This window comes from Pristiophorus japonicus, chromosome 4 (genome assembly GCF_044704955.1).
Source record: "Pristiophorus japonicus isolate sPriJap1 chromosome 4, sPriJap1.hap1, whole genome shotgun sequence".
Lineage (NCBI taxonomy): Eukaryota > Metazoa > Chordata > Chondrichthyes > Pristiophoridae > Pristiophorus > Pristiophorus japonicus.
Genome location: NC_091980.1, coordinates 100921347 through 100939750, shown reverse-complemented (window position 1 = coordinate 100939750; position 18404 = coordinate 100921347). Strand labels below are relative to the sequence as shown.

The 18404-nt window shown below is 43.3% G+C and overlaps 1 long non-coding RNA gene across 1 annotated transcript in view; it reads left to right on the top strand.

Moving 5' to 3' along the window:
• The window catches only part of LOC139262128 (uncharacterized), a 160801-nt gene that overhangs the window by 16176 nt on the left and 126221 nt on the right, over window positions 1-18404 (top strand). Inside the window, exon 3 of the long non-coding RNA XR_011592908.1 lies at window positions 3153-3227. This is a non-coding gene — a long non-coding RNA (uncharacterized lncRNA). The remainder of the gene's footprint in view (window positions 1-3152; window positions 3228-18404) is intronic.

Below are 18404 nucleotides of genomic sequence, written 5' to 3'. Positions count from 1 at the left end.
GGGTCAGGTAAAGCATATGAATGGTAGGGTTGAGTCCTGATTGATAGAGATTGTTGGTAGATGGGTGATGGGGTGTAGAGAATTGAGCAGTGGATAAGGCTAGTGGTGCAGTTGGTAGGATGTGGCATTGGAAGATAAACTTACTGAGCTTGACAACTCGTGTGAGATCAGTAAACAAATTCCTGTACTGCAACCAGGATCTTGCAGCTATACTCCTGCATTGACCTCCGCCTCTATCTCTTCCCACTGCCTCCTGAGAATATGTCTGGAATGCCTCCTGCCCCCCCTGAGGATACAGGAGACCTTTCCTCCATTCCACCTCTTCCATCAAGAGCTCCAATGCAGTGTTTGAACATACACTCACCACCTCGGCATATCGAGCACCCTGCCGATGCATGAAGCCAATGAAGTGCGCAGGGAGTGCTGGCTGCATACAGCAATCATGAAAATCCAACAGGCAGCACCAAGTCGACGTGCTGCCTGCATTGCAATTAACCAGCGCAGGTTAATCACGCATCGCGATCCCTGTGCCTATTTTTCAAGCCTTATCCAATTTATCCCCCATAGACTTCAAAAAGATTTGATTGAGGTTGTTAAAATAATGAAAGGATTAGATTCAGTCCATATGGATAGTCGATTTGAGTTAGATAGGTTAGGGGGGAACCAAGGGATATAAGTCTAAGTTGTGTAAGCATGAAACTAGATGAGGTGTGAGGGGTTACTTCTTTTGACAGAGACTTATTGATTTATGGAACAAGCTTGTGCAGTGAGAGCAGATTCATTGCAAACATTAAAACAGAGCTGGACAAATTTCTGAGTGTGGATATCTTACCTATATGTAGAAGGTTGGTGGGTATTAAGAGATGTGACTCCCAGATCCTGTGGTCAATTAGAACCTTTGGGGATCAGAGAGGAATTTCACAGAGGCTTTTCTTTTCCTAAATTGGCCTAAGATTTTTTTTGCCTCTCCCAGGAGGATGCGAGGCCAAAATCGCCCCCTTTTTTAATTAAGTTAATTGTCTAGTTTTACTAATAAAAAATAAGTTCATAAAACTGAATTCATTCATTTCAGACGTTGTACAGCAAATGTTCATATCTCATGAAAAGTAAAAGCTAATTCTAATATTGCTAGTTGTTGAGTTAAAGTTAAATATTTGACCTCACAGTTCAATACAATCCATTATGTCTACCTAACTGCCATTGCATAGCTATTATAATTGCCTTTAATGTTTGTGGAAAATTAAACCCTATTCTGATAATACTGCATTTATAATAACTAATATAAGATAAGAGCTGTGTGAGAAATTATCTACCTTAATTCTTTCACTTTTAACCAAACATTAATTGTTTATCTTGATAAAGAGTCAATAACACTGAACTGAAGCAAAGAGCATTAAAAGCACTATCTGTAAGAATAATAAACAGGGAAATAACTCTTTTTGTTTCTTCGATAGTCTAAAATAAAGTGTATGGTGTAATCGAGGTGAATTTTTACTTTGGCAGGGTGCAAATTGGCCGGGTTACATTTATCCTACTTTTTATAAATTAGATGTACATGGACAATTTGCCACATTATCAGTAGATGCGAGTGTCATAGCTGCCTTGAAATAGCTTAGCTAGAGGTACGGCTAATTCAGATGCACAGGTCTTCCGCACTCCAGCCTCTTCATATCAACCCAATGGGCTTCATGAACTGTAAGTGTTTCCAGTCACTCGCTGTGTAGGTGGTGTCTGACCACATTAATGTCATTATGCATGTTCAGGAAGTAGTTATGTTGGGTTCATTGACCACGTTATTTAAAAAAGAATAAACACTGGATTAATGGTTCAAAGGAGAAGAAGGCTATCTTTTGCATCTGTGGTTGCTGAACCCACTGAGAAATCCCCTAACTAGAGAAGCATCTTGACCTGAACACCTCAGTATCTGTTTGCTGTTCATTAGCTGTACCTCTACTTTGAAGAAAAGTGTACCATGTAACTTAGGCACAACGAAAGATTGACTACGAAATGCACAACTATTGTGCATTTAAAGTGGTACAGAGGCAGTTCCCAACTTAGTTTATGCCACTTCTTGCACCTCTGCTCTCACCCCTCCCCCTCTGAGAACCACGATAGGGTTCCCCTTGTCCTCACCTTTCACCCCATCAGCTTCCACATTCAACAGATCATCCTCCGCCATTTCTGCCACCTCCACTGTGATCCCACCTCCAAACACATCTTCTGCTCCCCTCCCCTTTCAGCATTCTGAAGGGACCGCTCCCTCCGTGAACCCTAGTCCATTTCTCAATCACTCCCAACAGCCATTCCCCTCCCCATGGCACCTTCCCATGCAAGCAACACCTGCCCTTTTACCTCCTCCCTTCCCACTATCCAGGGCCCCAAACACTCCTTCCAAGTGAACCAGCGATTTACTTGTACTTCTTGCAATTTAGTATACTGCATTCGCTGCTCACGATGTAGTCTCCTCTACATTGGGAGACCAAACACAGATTGGGTGACCACTTTGCGGAGCACCTCCATTCAGTCCGTAATGGTGACCCCGAGCTTACGATTGCCTGTCACTTTAATTCTCCGCTCCACTCCCACTCTGATCTCTCCATCCTCGGCCTCACACACTGTTCCAACGAAGCTCAACGTAAGCTCTAGGTACAGCACCTCATCTTTCGATTAGGCACTTTATAATCTTCTGGACTCAACATCGACTTCAACAATTTCAGACCATAACTTCTGTCCCTATTTTTTCAGGCGGCAACTGTTTTATGATTCTGCCATCCCCATTTGCAACATTTAATCACTCCTACCTTCCACCCTATCACAGACCATCCCTCTTGTTCTTTCCTCCCCTTCCCCCTTTCCCTGCCTCTGCACCTGCTTAAAATCTGGTACACCTCTAACTTGTCCAGTTCCGACGAAGGGACTCAGACCTGAAACGATAACTGTTTCTTCTCTCCATGAATGCTGCCTGGCCTGCTCAGTGTTTCCAGCATTTTCTGTTTTATTTGTGTTAGTTTATGCCATGTTTGAAGGGTCACACAATAAAATATGTGCAGAATAAGAACCACAATTACCTTTACCTTGCTCCTGATAGCAGCAAATTTATTCTAAGGAAAGGTCATCGACCCGAAACGTTAAATCTATTTCTCTTTCCACAGATGCTGCCTGACCTGCTGAGTGTTTCCAGCATTTTCTGTTTTTATATCAGCAAGTGTATTCCTCATTGCAGTCAGGTATGAGAACACAGGGTCAATGCATTGATTTGGTCAGTGGCCTCCCTTGCTGCAGCATGCACCTGCAGTTTTACGGAGTTTGGCTTCCAGCTCCAAAAGGAACTATGGTTCTTTGACTCAGCTTTTGCAGCAGAACCTCCAGATCTTAAACATCAAAGGGTGCAATAGTGCCCATCATATGTCTCTGTTCTGCCATTGTAAACAATTAGTCCATTATCACTGCCATAACTTCCCCTTTTACAGTGAACTACAGTCTTTAAGGTTTCGCTGGATTTTGTAGTCTCCAGCCAAGTATGCTAGAGGACCAGCTCTTTGGCTAAGCTTTTAATGTGCTTGCAACCTATTCAAATTAGGAGAGAGCCAGTCCATCCCCTGAACTTCTGGTACAGACAAACCTCTGCCATGGGCCACCACAATTTTGGACTTGCTTGCAAAATCAGGGGTCAGATGTACACTACTGTCATTGGTAACATGAATTAATCTATGTAGAATATCCACCTTCAAGCTCAACATTTATGTAATAGGTTTGTAAAAGAGCTGGAGCGGCGGGCCTGGGACATCGTGGCCCCCCGACCTGTAAGAGAACAGCTCCGCAGGTCAGGCTATAAAAGAGCCGGAGCAGCATACCACCTCAACCTCCAGCGCGAGCTGCTCCAAGGATTTTGAGATGGTCGACTGGTGACGTCATCAAAACCCCGGTCGCCGTTTTGGAGCATGGGCAGGAACATCAGCAGGGCTGAGGTACAGAGGAGTGGGAAGGTCGGGGCAGAGGAGTGGCGAGTGTTTGTGGCGGAAGTGCGACAGATGAGGGTATGGGGCCCAGAAGAACCGAGGGCCAGGGGCAGCACGGGCCAGCCCACACTGCGATATGTGTGCGCGCTAGGTCCGTGTAGCTGAGCAGGTCTCCAGTCGTCTTGGTTAACACTTGCTTCTGGACCAAGACCTAGCTCTGTCAAGCCCGTGTGGTGGCTGGTATGCAACGGTCACCACACGCTAAAAAAATCCACGCACAGGCATCTTCCACCCCCTCAATTGGAGTTCAGGACTGGAACATCGAGTCCTTCATCGAAGCATCTGTAAACTCGTGGAAGCAAGTCATCCTCGTTCGAGGGACCGCCTATGATGATGATGAATAGGTTTGTTATTTTGATTTTAATGCGTGCATGGCTAATATATTACAATCACAAAATATAAAATTTGATCCAAATCATGACATGTCAATATCACTTGAATCTTTGAAATTAGAATAAGTTAGATACATGGCTGATTGTGTAATGTGAAGAGAGATTATGTTATGTGTCTAGAGACCCCATGTGATTAATTTAAATACCTTATTGCCTTTTTCTGATGGTAAGCAGAGAATTTCTATTGGAATCAGCAGCAAGAAATTTTGATTCTAAATTCTAAACCTGCGTGCATCACCCAATCTTACATCCATCCAGATTCTGAGTTTAGTTTACTGCATACCCCTATTTTCCATCAGTCAACTGTTATGTACCCCATAAAACTGCTTCAGTAATAATGTGAGAAATGCAGTGACTAGCCTAGATTTTCCGATATGGGTGTAGTTAAACATACAAACATAGAAACATAGAAAATAGGTGCAGGAGTAGGCTATTCGGCCTTTCGAGCCTGCACCACCATTCAATATGATCATGGTTGATCATGCAACTTCAGTACCCCATTCCTGCTTTCTCTCCATACCCCTTGATCCCTTTAGCCGGAAGGGCCACATCTAACTCCGTCTTGAATATATCCAATGAACTGGCATCAACAACTTTCTGTGGTAGAGAATTCCACAGGTTCACAATTCTTTGAGTGAAGAGGTTTCTCCTCATCTTGGTCCTAAATGGCTTACCCCTTATCCTTACACTGTGACCCCTGGTTCTGGACTTCCCCAACATCGGGAACATTCTTCCTGCATCTAACCTGTCCAATCCCTTCAGAATTTTATATGTTTCTATGAGATCCCCTCCCATTCTTCTAAATTCCAGTGAATATAAGCCTAGTCGTTCCAGTCTTTCTTCATATGTCAGTCCTGCCATCCCAGGAATCAGTCTGGTGAACCTTCGCTGCACTCCCTCAATAGCAAGAATGTCCTTCCTCAGATTAGGAGACCAGAACTGTACACAATATTCCAGGTGTGGCCTCACCAAGGCTCTGTACAACTACAGTAAGACCTCCCTGCTCCTAGACTCAAGTCCTCTCGCTATGAAGGCCAACATGCCATTTGCCTTCTTCACCGCCTGCTCTACCTGCATGCCAACTTTCAATGACTGATGTACCTTGACACCCAGGTCTCGTTGCACCTCCCCTTTTCCTAATCTGTCACCATTCAGATAATATTCTGCCTTCATGTTTTTGCCACCAAAGTGGATAACCTCACATTTATCTATCTTATACTGCACCTACCATGCATTTGCCCACTCACCTAACCTGTCCAAGTCATCCTGCAGCCTCTTGGCATCCTCCTCACAGCTCACACTGCCACCCAGCTTAGTGTCATCTGCAAACTTGGAGATATTACATTCAATTCCTTCATCTAAATCATTAATGTACATTGTAAATATCTGGGATCCCAGTACTGAACCGGGTCCCAGCTGTACCCCACTAGTCACTGCCTGCCATTCTGAAAAGGACTCGTTTATTCCTACTCTTTGCTTCCTGTCTGCCAACCAATTCTCTATCCACGTCAATACATTACCCCCAATACCATGTGCTTCAATTTTGCACACTTGTGTGGATCTCTTGTGTGGGACCTTGTCAAAAGCCTTTTGAAAGTCCAAATACACCACATCCACTGGTTCTCCCTTGTCCACTCTACTAGTTACATCCTCAAAAAATTCTAGAAGATTTGTCAAGCATGATTTCCCTTTCATAAATCATTGCTGCCTTGGACCGATCCTGTCACTGCTTTCCAAATGCGCTGCTATTAGATCTTTAATAATTGATTCCAACATTTTCCCCACTACCGATGTCAGGCTAACCGGTCTATAATTCCATTTTCTCTCTCCCTCCTTTTTTAAAAAGTGGTGTTACATTAGCTACCCTCCAGTCCATAGGAACTGATCCAGAGTTGATAGAATGATTAACAGGAAGGGACCAAGAAGCAACAAGCAAATAAAAGGAAAGGAAACCAAGGTGCAGTCAGGAGTCTATAGTAAAGTGACTGAGCAAAGCACCACCCAATCCCATGTTTGATCCTGCCAAAACAGAGATGGTGCTACATGAGGTAGTTGCAATGAGGTTGACCTTCTGTGATACTTCCCGTTTCAGTATGTCTTGTAAGACTTATCTTTTATAAGAATAGGTTTTAGCCTGTAAGATTTGTTTATTTCTTTCCACTAAACAGAGTCAAGACTTATCTTAATAAAACAGGTTTTATTCTGTAAGTTCTTGTCTTAACATAGAAACATAGAAAATAGGTGCAGGATTAGGCCATTCGGCCCTTCTAGCCTGCACCGCCATTCAATGAGTTCATGGCTAAACATTCAACTTCAGTACCCCATTCCTGCTTTCTCGCCATACCCCTTGATCCCCCTAGTAGTAAGGACCTCATCTAACTCCTTTTTGAATATATTTAGTGAATTGGCCTCAACAACTTTCTGTGGTAGAGAATTCCACAGGTTCACCACTCTCTGGGTGAAGAAGTTCCTCCGCATCTCGGTCCTAAATGGCTTACCCCTTATCCTTAGACTGTGACCTCTGGTTCTGGACTTCCCCAACATTGGGAACATTCTTCCTGCATCTAACCTGGCCAACCCCGTCAGAATTTTAAATGTTTCTATGAGGTCCCCTCTCATTCTTCTGAACTCCAGTGAATACAAGCCCAGTTGATCCAGTCTTTCTTGATAGGTCAGTCCCGCCATCCCGGGAATCAGTCTAGTGAACCTTCGCTGCACTCCCTCAATAGCAAGAATGTCCTTCCTCAGGTTAGGAGACCAAAACTGTACACAATACTCCAGGTGTGGCCTCACCAATGCCCTGTACAACTGTAGCAACACCTCCCTGCCCCTGTACTCAAATCCCCTTGCTATGAAGGCCAACATGCCATTTGCTTTTTTAACCGCCTGCCGTACCTGCATGCCAACCTTCAATGACTGATGTACCATGACACCCAGGTCTCTTTGCACCTCCCCTTTTCCTAATCTGTCACCATTCAGATAATAGTCTGTCTCTCTGTTTTTACCACCAAAGTGGATAATCTCACATTTATCCACATTATACTTCATCTGCCATGCATTTGCCCACTCACCTAACCTATCCAAGTCGCTCTGCAGCTTCACAGCATCCTCCTCGCAGCTCACACTGCCACCCAACTTAGTGTCATCCGCAAATTTGGAGATACTACATTTAATCCCCTCATCTAAATCATTAATGTACAGTGTAAACAGCTGGGGCCCCAGCACAGAACCTTGCGGTACCCCACTAGTCACTGCCTGCCATTCTGAAAAGTACCCATTTACTCCTACTCTTTGCTTCCTGTCTGACAACCAGTTCTCAATCCATGTCAGTACACTACCCCCAATCCCATGTGCTCTAACTTTGCACATTAATCTCTTGTGTGGGACCTTGTCGAACGCCTTCTGAAAGTCCAAATATACCACATCAACTGGTTCTCCCTTGTCCACTCTACTGGAAACATCCTCAAAAAATTCCAGAAGATTTGTCAAGCATGATTTCCCTTTCACAAATCCATGCTGACTTGGACCTATCATGTCACCTCTTTCCAAATGCACTGCTATGACATCCTTAATAATTGATTCCATCATTTTACCCAGTACCGATGTCAGGCTGACCGGTCTATAATTCCCTGTTTTCTCTCTCCCTCCTTTTTTAAAAAGTGGGGTTACATTGGCTACCCTCCACTCCATACTAACTGATCCAGAGTCTATGGAATGTTGGAAAATGACTGTCAATGCATCCACTATTTCCAAGGCCACCTCCTTAAGTACTCTGGGATGCAGTCCATCAGGCCCTGGGGATTTATCGGCCTTCAATCCCATCAATTTCCCCAACACAATTTCCCGGCTAATAAGGATTTCCCTCAGTTCCTCCTCCTTACTAGACCCCCCGACCCCTTTTATAACCGGAAGGTTGTTTGTGTCCTCCTTCGTGAATACCGAACCAAAGTACTTGTTCAATTGGTCAGCCATTTCTTTGCTCCCCGTTATGACTTCCCCTGATTCTGACTGCAGGGGACCTACGTTTGTCTTTACTAACCTTTTTCTCTTTACATATCTATAGAAACTTTTGCAATCCGTCTTAATGTTCCCTGCAAGCTTCTTCTCATACTCCATTTTCCCTGCCCTAATCAAACCCTTTGTCCTCCTCTGCTGAGTTCTAAATTTCTTCCAGTCCCCAGGTTCGCTGCTATTTCTGGCCAATTTGTATGCCACTTCCTTGGCTTTAATACTATCCCTGATTTCCCTTGATAGCCACGGTTGAGCCACCTTCCCTTTTTTATTTTTATGCCAGACAGGAATGTACAATTGTTGTAGTTCATCCATGCGGTCTCTAAATGTCTGCCATTGCCCATCCACAGTCAACCCCTTAAGTATCATTCGCCAATCCATCCCAGCCAATTCACGCCTCATACCTTCAAAGTTAGCCTTCTTTAAGTTCTGGACCATGGTCTCTGAATTAAATGTTTCATTCTCCATCCCAATGCAGAATTCCACCATATTATGGTCACTCTTCCCCAAGGGGCCTCGCACAACGAGATTGCTAATTAATCCTTTCTCATTACATAACACCCAGTCTAAGATGGCCTCCCCCCTAGTTGGTTCCTCGACATATTGGTCTAGAAAACCATCCCTTATGCACTCCAGGAAATCCTCCTCCACAGTATTGCTTCCAGTTTGGTTAGCCCAATCTATGTGCATATTAAAGTCACCCATTATAACTGCCGCACCTTTATTGCACGCACCCCTAATTTCCTGTTTGATGCCCTCCCCAACATCAGTACTACTGTTTGGAGGTCTGTACACAACTCCCACTAACGTTTTTTGCCCTTTGGTGTTCTGCAGCTCTACACATATAGATTCCACATCATCCAAGCTAATGTCCTTCCTAACTATTGCCTTAATCTCCTCCTTAACCAGCAATGCTACCCCACCTCCTTTTCCTTTTATTCTATCCTTCCTGAATGTTGAATACCCCTGGATGTTGAGTTCCCAGCCCTGATCATCCTGGAGCCACGTCTCCGTAATCCCAATCACATCATATTTGTCTTGACCCTACACTGAGCAGGGTTTGAACTTGTGAGACAGAACAACACAGACACAGGCTGCTTCTTTACCACCCCAATCCAAGCATTTTCTTTACTTAGAATAATCCAAAAAAATACAAGCAATTTATGATAGCATTAAGTGCATAATCAACCGCACCAACCTATCCCATTAAGGTACCTTATAACAGTTAAAAATGCTTATTACCTATGTGATTAATACAAAGCAAAGACTCTCACATAGGGTTAATTCCAACAGTGGTTAGCGATTGGAAATTAACTCCCTGATTCCCTTAATAACTGACCAGGTTACCAATCTCTTGACTGCAGCAGCGGACGAGAGACTTCGCACTGTAATTATAGTTAGAAAATTGGCTATTGGCCTACTGCGTGCATGTTCCAAACTATCCAGACTATCAAAAAGGTCTGCAGTTTGTTATTCTTTAATGTTATGTTCCAATCCAATGTAACTTCTGTGAGCTCGGTTGATTTTCCTATCAATCCGTGGGACAGTTACTTAGGCAGGGATTGTTCTCTTACAGTCTTATCAATCTGTGGGACAGTTACTTCACCTGTCTGCTTTTCTTAAAGTTCAACAGAACAGTCTCTTGTCCTGCAAGGTATACTTGGTTGTAAGGATTTAGTCAATATGTAGGTTAGGCCTTCTTAAAAGCAGAAAATTGTGTATTCTTACAGCCTGCAGGAAAGTGGATCCAAATTTCACTGTTTTCAGCCTTCTGCTGCATGATCACTGTAAATGTCAATTCCCCAAATGATACAGTTCTGCATCTAGCTTTTTGACAATTATCTCCTTAAAGACCATTCTCCATGGTTGTCACCAGGTAAATGTATGAAGAGCCTGAAGTAGCTAATCCCAATGTCTGTTTATTACCTTGGCATGGTTTCTTTCACGGTATTACTGAGACCGTGGCATCATGTGAGGAAGCGTCAGTATTATGTCAATCAGGTATTCACACAGTGGTGCCTTCGAAAATAGGCACCTCCCAAGACTTTTTCCAAAGTAGGTTGGGACAGCCGTCACACTGATCATCTACCAAACAAAGATATATTTACCTTTTTTATAAAGATGTAGGTATTCAGGCACCAGTGGATGGGCACACAGCTCCTTTCAGGCAACCTGAACTGCCAGGCATTCCTCCATTGGCCGTCTTCTTCTTCCTAACAGCTCAGGTAGAGGGATTCTCATTCATAAGCCCATTCGCATTGTACTGGGGCAAAAATATTACTACTATCAGCATAAAGAACAAAATTGTTAATGTAAAAAAGCAGGTAAAATTATTCAGGCTGGAGATCAGCGAATGTTTACACTTTTGAATATATCTCTTTGTAGCTTGTGATTCAATCTTAAAAACATTGAGCCACAATTTCCTATAAATATAACGGTGAGACTAGCGGTGTCACCATTATTTATGCGCAAATTGGACAGCAACCTCCGGTGAGCGCAGATGGTCAGTTAAACGTGAAAATCCGGAAGTTGCTGTCCGAGATGCACCCTCCACCGTTAGCTAAAATGAATACACTTACATTTGCAATGGGTGAGACTAGGGGCAAAAGAACAGCAAAACTACATGCTTAAAATACATACAACAGGTTGCTTTAGAAAACAACGCTGTATGTAATGAGACAATATGAACTGTGGGAGTTTATTTTCGGAGACTCTGGAAACAATTATTTTTGAGCAAACTTTTTAATTAGATAACATACAGGTAGGAGAGAAATACAAAATACTTAAATAAAATGGTTATATTGGAAGAAAGATTGTCTCTGGGTTAATGGCCCACCCTGCAGACTTTGACACTGACTGCAGTCAAGTCTCAAATCATTGTCCTCTTTACTAATTTAATTAGAGGAATTAATGTAACTGTGTCCGATAAAAGCTATGAAATTAAATGTAGTTTTTAAAAATTCATTCCTGGGATGTGGGTGTCACTGGCAAGGCCAGTAATTATTGCCCATCCCTAATTGCCCTTGAGAAGGTGGTGGTGAGCTGCCTTCTTGAACTGCTGGTGAAGATACTCCTATAGTACTGTTAGGGAGGGAGTTCAAATATGTTGACCCAGCGACGATGAAGGAACAGCGATATATTTCCAAGTCAGTGTGCTGTGTGACTTGAAGGGAAACTTACAGTTAATAATGTTCCCATGCACCTGCTGCCCTTCTCCTTCTAGGTGGTAGAGATTGCAGGTTTTGGAGGTGCTGTCGAAGAAGCCTAGGCGAGTTTCTGCAGTGCATCTTGTAGATGGTACACACTGCAGCCACAGTACGCCAGTGGTGGAGGGAGTGAATGTTTAAGGTGGTGGATGGGGTGCCGATCAAGCAGGCTACTTTGTCCTGAATGGTGTCGAGCTTCTTGAGTGTTGTTGGAGTTGCACTCATCCAGGCAAGTGGAGAGTATTCTATCACACTCCTGACATGTCTTGTAGATAGTGGAAAGACTTTGGGAGTAGAGTGTTGATGTTGATTGTACGGATTTTGCGATGCCATTGAATGTCAAGGGGCAATTGTTAGACTCTTTTGTTGGAGATAGTCATTGCCTGGCACTTGTGTGGTGTAAATGTTACTTGCCACTTATCAACTCCAGTCTGAATGTTGTCCAGGTCTTTCTGCATGCGGGCATGGACTGCTTCATTATCTGGGGAGTTGTGAATGGAACTGAACACTGCAATCATCAGCAAACATCCTTACAGTATGATGGAGGAAAGATCATTAATGAAACAACTGAAGCTGGTTGGGCCGAGGACACTGTCATGAGGCACTTCTACAGCGATTCCTGGGGCTGAAATGATTGACCTCCAACAACCACAACCAATAGGAAGAAGAGTTAGGAATAGGTAAAGACCAAGATCTCAAACCTGGCACCAAGCTCATGGTCTACAGAGCAGTAGTGATTCATGCTCTCCTTTATGCTTCAGAGACATGGACAACATACAGTAGGCACCTCAAAGCAGTGGAGAAGTATCACCATCGTTGCCTCCACAAAATCCTGCAAATTCATTGGCAGGATAGGCGTACCAACATCAGCATTCTCTCTCTGGCCAACATTCCCAGTATCGAAGTATTGACCACGCTCAATCAGCTCCGATGGGCGGGCCACGTCGTCTGCATTCTTGATACAAGACTCCCAAAAAAGGCACTTTACTCTGAGCTCCATCACGGCAAGTGAGTCGCAGGAGGGCAGAGAAAACGCTTCAAGGACATCCTCAAAGCCTCCTTGAAAAATTGTAAGATCCCCACCGACTCTTGCGAATCCCTGGCCCATGACCGCTCAAAGTGGAGAAGAAGCATGCGGGAAGGCGCTGAACACTTTGCGTCTCTTCATTTGGAACATGCGGAAGTCAAGTAAAAACAGCGGAAGGAGCGTACGTCACACCAAGCACCCCACCCACCCATCCCTTTAACCACCACCTGCCCCAACTGTGACAGAGACTGTAGATCCCGCATTGGACTCATCAGATATCTATATACAGTATTACTAAAATAGTGAAGCAATACAGCACCGATTGCAGTTTCTGGGAGTCTGCACCATTAGTTTTCTATACTGTGGAAAAAAAATACCCTTCAAGTTAATTATCTACCAATGTCCTTGTTACAGTTCATTTTTTTGCCCACAGTAAACAACTTGATGACAGTTTCAGAAATTGTCCCCTACAAACTGAAACTTGAGTCTTTATTCTTTACTGCACTGATTTGCAGTGATCCTGGTGTAACTATTAACCCCAGTCATGGCTGATTGTTCACTGAAGATCAAAGTGCCCACTGTGTATTTAGGACAATGGAAACTATTCCATTATCAGACCACTTTGTACAGACCAAAGCACTGTCCAGATTTATGATTTGCCGAAGCAAAAAAGGCAAGATTCTACACAGCACAATCAGTAATATACAACTGCAATTATTTTTTTTTAAATAACTTTAATTTATAATGTCCCTTATTATTTTCTCACAGACAATGAATTACTTCTGAAGTTCAGTCACTATAGGCAATTTTTGATAAGCAAGATCTCACAAAAAGCAAATAAGAAACCAGTTCATCTGTTTTGGTGGTGTTGGTTGGGGAAGGGATCTTAGCCAGGAAACCTGGATAGCTCCCTGATCATCCTTGAAAAATGTCATGGGGCTTGAAAGTCTATAAGGCCTGAAAATGGGCGCAGGTGCCACGGTGTGAGATATGCCGCCACCCGTTTCGAAACCGCAGGCAGCACGTCAGTTTGTTGCTGCTAATGATCATGATTGTAGCGCACAACGCAGTGATTAATGTGCTGCTGACAGGATGCGTTCAGCAGGGGGCCAAACCGTGCATCGCTGGAGTAAGACCAGCTTTACTTAAACCTAGCCTGCTCCTTTTCAAGGCAGTCTTTAGCTCTTAAAGCTGAACTGCCTTCTGCAAAAAAAAATTAATTCCTTCAGCACTAGGCAGTCTACAGCTCTGAAAGCTGAACTGCCTTCTGCAAAAAAAATCCTTCAGAACGAAGCAGTCTATACATAAAAAATACTAAAAGTGCTTCAGCACGAACACAAATGGCGCAACAGGCTAGGGAAAGCGCACCCAAGGTCTCGCATGCAACACTCCAGCTTTATGAAGGAGGTCTTCTACCCATCGGGGGCCAGGAGGCACTCCAGAAAAAAGGATGTATGCCCAGATCGCCAAGGCTGTCGCTGCCAGCAATGTCGCCCCGAGGACCTGGCTCTAGTGCCCAAGGAAGTTTCATGACCTCAGACGACTGGTCAAGGTCAGTGAATGCATCTTCAAAAGCCGTCTCCTACCAACTGCACCAATAGCCTCATACATTGCTCAATCTCCCCCCGGCCCCTCCGCCCCACATCACTCACCTACCAATAATCTCTACCAAATATGAGGCACACCTCACATTCCTAGCTTCACCACACCCCCTTGGAGGAGACAGCACTGACCATTCTTGGCAGAGGCATGGCTGAGCCCTTGGCCAGCGGCGGGGCTGAAAGAATACAAGATACTGGTACCCTCATATCTTATCCTCCTTCTCACATCCCCCTTCCCCTTCACCCCACAAAATCTTCTGATTTACAAGCTGCACATAGTGTAAGCATGCAGCTCTTGCTTTAGCTCTTTCCCTCACCCAAACCTACTCTTGTGCCTTCCTCAATTCAAACACCCAAGAAATCCAGCTGGCCCAACCAGTGGCTGACCATGAAAAGGGAGAGGAGAGTGAAGAAGTAAAAGAAACACCATCACTTGATTTCTTACTCCCAGCCCAACAACTCCTCGAGGTCATCCTGCAAGACCATGTTGATATAATATTGGTTGCATATATGGATAATGTTGTATTGGAAAATTTTCTTTGTGGTGCATTTTATTTCAGTATTGTGGCCAATAGGACATTGTGATGGTCAGTAACAGAGGGAAGGTAAGGTGTGGAACAAATGTTGAAAGGGGAATTGGAATTGTACAGGTACCGCAGGCGAATTATTCGATTCTGGATATCCCGGCCAGAAAGCTTCCTTCCACCCACTTCCTCCTCTTCTGTTTTTTTCTCTTCTGCTTCCTCCTTCCTCTGCGAGAAACTTGTCCCCTTAGCTGCCTCTGCTTCATCTCCATGTGATGTTAAGGACATAAGAACATAAGAAATAGGAGCAGGAGTAGGCCATTTGGTCCCTCGAGCCTGCTCCGTCATTTAATAAGATCATGGCTGATCTGATCATGGACTCAGCTCCGCTTCCCTGCCCGCTCCTCATAACCCTTTATTACCTTATCGCTCAAAAATCTATCTCTCTCTGCCTTAATTATATTCAATGACCCAGCCTCCACAGCTCTCTGGTGCAGAGAATTCCACAGATTTACAACCCTCTGAGAGAAGAAATTCCTCCTCATCTCAGTTTTAAATGTGCGGCCCCTTATTCTGAGGGGGACTGCGACTAAAGCCCGCAGGACTGGGAGCAACACGAGAGGGGGCGGTCTTGGATTTAGTTTTGGGTAATGAAACTGGGCAGGTTGAAGGGGTATTAGTGGGAAAACACTTGGGTGCCAGTGACCATAATTCAGTCAGATTCAAGTTGGTTATGGATAAGGACAAGGATAGGCCTGGAATAAAACTTCCGAATTGGGGAAAAGCTAATTTTGCTAAGTTAAGGAGTGATTTGGCCACAGTGGACTGGAAGCAGCTACTTGTGGGTAAATCAGTGTCGGAACAGTGGGAGGCATTCAAGGAGGAGATCTGGAAGGCTCCGGCCAAACATGTGCCCTTAAAGAAAAAGGTTAGGAATAATAATTCTAGAGCCCCCTGGATGTCTAGGGACTTACGGGAAGGATAAAGAAAAAAAGGGACGCTTATGTCATATACCAACGGCTAAATACTATAGAATCTTTAGAAGAATATAGAAAGTTAAGTGCCATTGAATTTCTAGGACTATGAGCTCACAGGCCTTAACAGATGATCTTGTACCATTTGGCATTTTGGAATGGTGTATTAATAGGAATCTAAAGAAAGGAGGGAAAGCAACTAACTCACAAAATACCAATCCGGCTTTGTATATTCAACAGAAGCACCTGGCCAGCTGCATTCAGGAAAATACGGTCTACATACAGCCTAACCAGCAGTCCTTAAAAGGACCGTGGAAACCACCACCAAAAAGATATGTTTCTTTTAAAATCCTTTGCAGATATGGAGCTGAGAGGTGCAAGAGTGCTCCTCCCAGCTCCAGTGGCTAAGACCATTGCCGGCCCCCACTCAGCGTCTTCCTGATCGTCCTTCTCCATCTCCCAGTCACCCTCCCTCCCTCTCTACCCATTTCCCCACTGCCCTCTGCCAGAACCGAGATAATAGCCACTGCTGAAAACGCAATAATAAAAAATTGAAATCCTTTGTTTTATTAGGGAAATGTGTGCTTTTATTATTTGATTCTTGTGGTAAAAATGTCATTTTTACAGAACTCACCAGTGTTATAGCCAAACACTTCATTGGTTTTTGCTCACTAATGTTCTATGCACAGTAACACAGCCTCATGTTTAAAATTACTACTTATTATTGAGCATCATTCTTCATGATTTTCTTTCATCTTTATCTGAAGTTTTGCTATGCACAAAGATGATTTGCAGGAGTATACTTTTGTTACCATGGCAACTTTATGATATTCCCAGGTTGAACACAATTTTAGTAAAGTAACCATAACAACAGCTTTTGTCAAAGGATGAAGCACATCTTTCAGTGATTGATAGTCTGATCTAAACAGATTTGTAATCCACTGAATAATGGCTCAGACAAAATGCAAGTCCAAAAAAAATCCAAGTGGTTTCTCCTGGTCTTTTCTGTTGGAAAATGCATTAGCAGTTCTCTACTCAAGTTCAAATGTGCCTGCACAGAGTTCTGCTTTTATTTTTATCTTTCCTCCTTTTCTGAAGTGATCTTATGTTGAGGTAGGGTGCCAAAGGTACTAGCAGCTCGCCAAAGTGGCCATTTGTCACATGTGGTCACAGTGAGTGTCAGCAGGCTATTTGACTGGAAAAATAAATTGAAGCTGAACCCTAACATTGTATTCACCCAACATCAACACAAAAGCACTTTGCAGCAAGGGTTGCTGGATAGCAATCATGAGTGTGAATCATAGCTGACCTTTCTACTCCCTCGCCCAGGAACATGGATACCAATTATGAAGCCCTATTACTATACCGGCTGTGATCATCTAGTTCGATACAGGAATTGAAACTGGTACCTTCTAAGCTACATAGCTCAATATTAGAAAAAAGTTGCAATTTGTCATTGAACTATCAAATGTGCTACTGTGTTCATTGTAACAGATTTTAGAGTCTTTGAACTTCATTGGTATTCAAATCAGCACTTGGCATTATACGTGATAGATAAAGGACGAAGCGAATGAGAATGTTTCATATCTATTCTTGTTATACGCATCAAATAGTTTAATCTCACAAACTTTATCTTGGGGTTTATTTAAATAGTTTTCAGCAATGGCATGTACTCAGATCCAGGAATTTTAATACATTTCATTAATTCCATCTAGATATAACAATTGTTACTGCCATTTCAAGACATTGTAGCAGAACCCTTAAAACAAAGAAATACTGGAGAAAAATATGATGAATAAATTGAATATTTTAGCAATATAGATAAATAAGATACCCAGAATTATTTAATAATTATAGATAAATTGTTTCAATTTTAATTGCAAGAGAGGATGGGGTTAAAATTGGACTTCGGCGACAGTGGGAAACGAGCGATAATGAATTGCCAGGCTGTTTGACACCAGCCTGAATTTCGTTACCATTATGGAAAAGAAAATCGGGTAGATTGTAGAATGAGCTGTCAATTCACTATCGCCTGTTTTGCACTGCCATTACAGGTCAATGTCATCCTCATTTAATTTAAAAAATGGCCTAAGCAAGAATCAGTTAGTCGTGCATAACTTTATAAATGCAACTACAATCAAATCCTCTAGGAATGAGTGACCATAACATGGTTGAATTTCAAATTCAGTTGGAGGGTGAGAAAGTTGGATCTCAAACCAGGGTACTAAGCTTAAATAAAGGAGACTACAAAGGTATGAGGGCAGAGTTGGCTAAAGTAGACCGAGAAAACAGACTGAGTCGGCGAGAGGTGCGTGGAGAGGCGTCGGGAGTTCGTTGGTGAGGCCTATAAAAGGCATACTTGTGCAGCTAGAGGGAGAAGGCAAAAAAGAAGTAGAAAGAAACAGAAAGGTGATGTCACAGCCAAGGGGGTAAGTGATTGGCTGGATTGGTGAGTAGTTTTTCTTTTTTCTCTTCTATAACAGTGAGTAAACTTTAGCATTGTTGTTGCCTATCTAAGGGTTAAGTCATGGCAGGACAGCTCGGTCACGTGTTATGCTCCTCCTGTACCATGTGGGAACTCAGGGATGACTCCAGTGTCCCTGACGATGACATGTGCGGGAAGTGTATCCGCCTCCAGCTCCTGACAGAC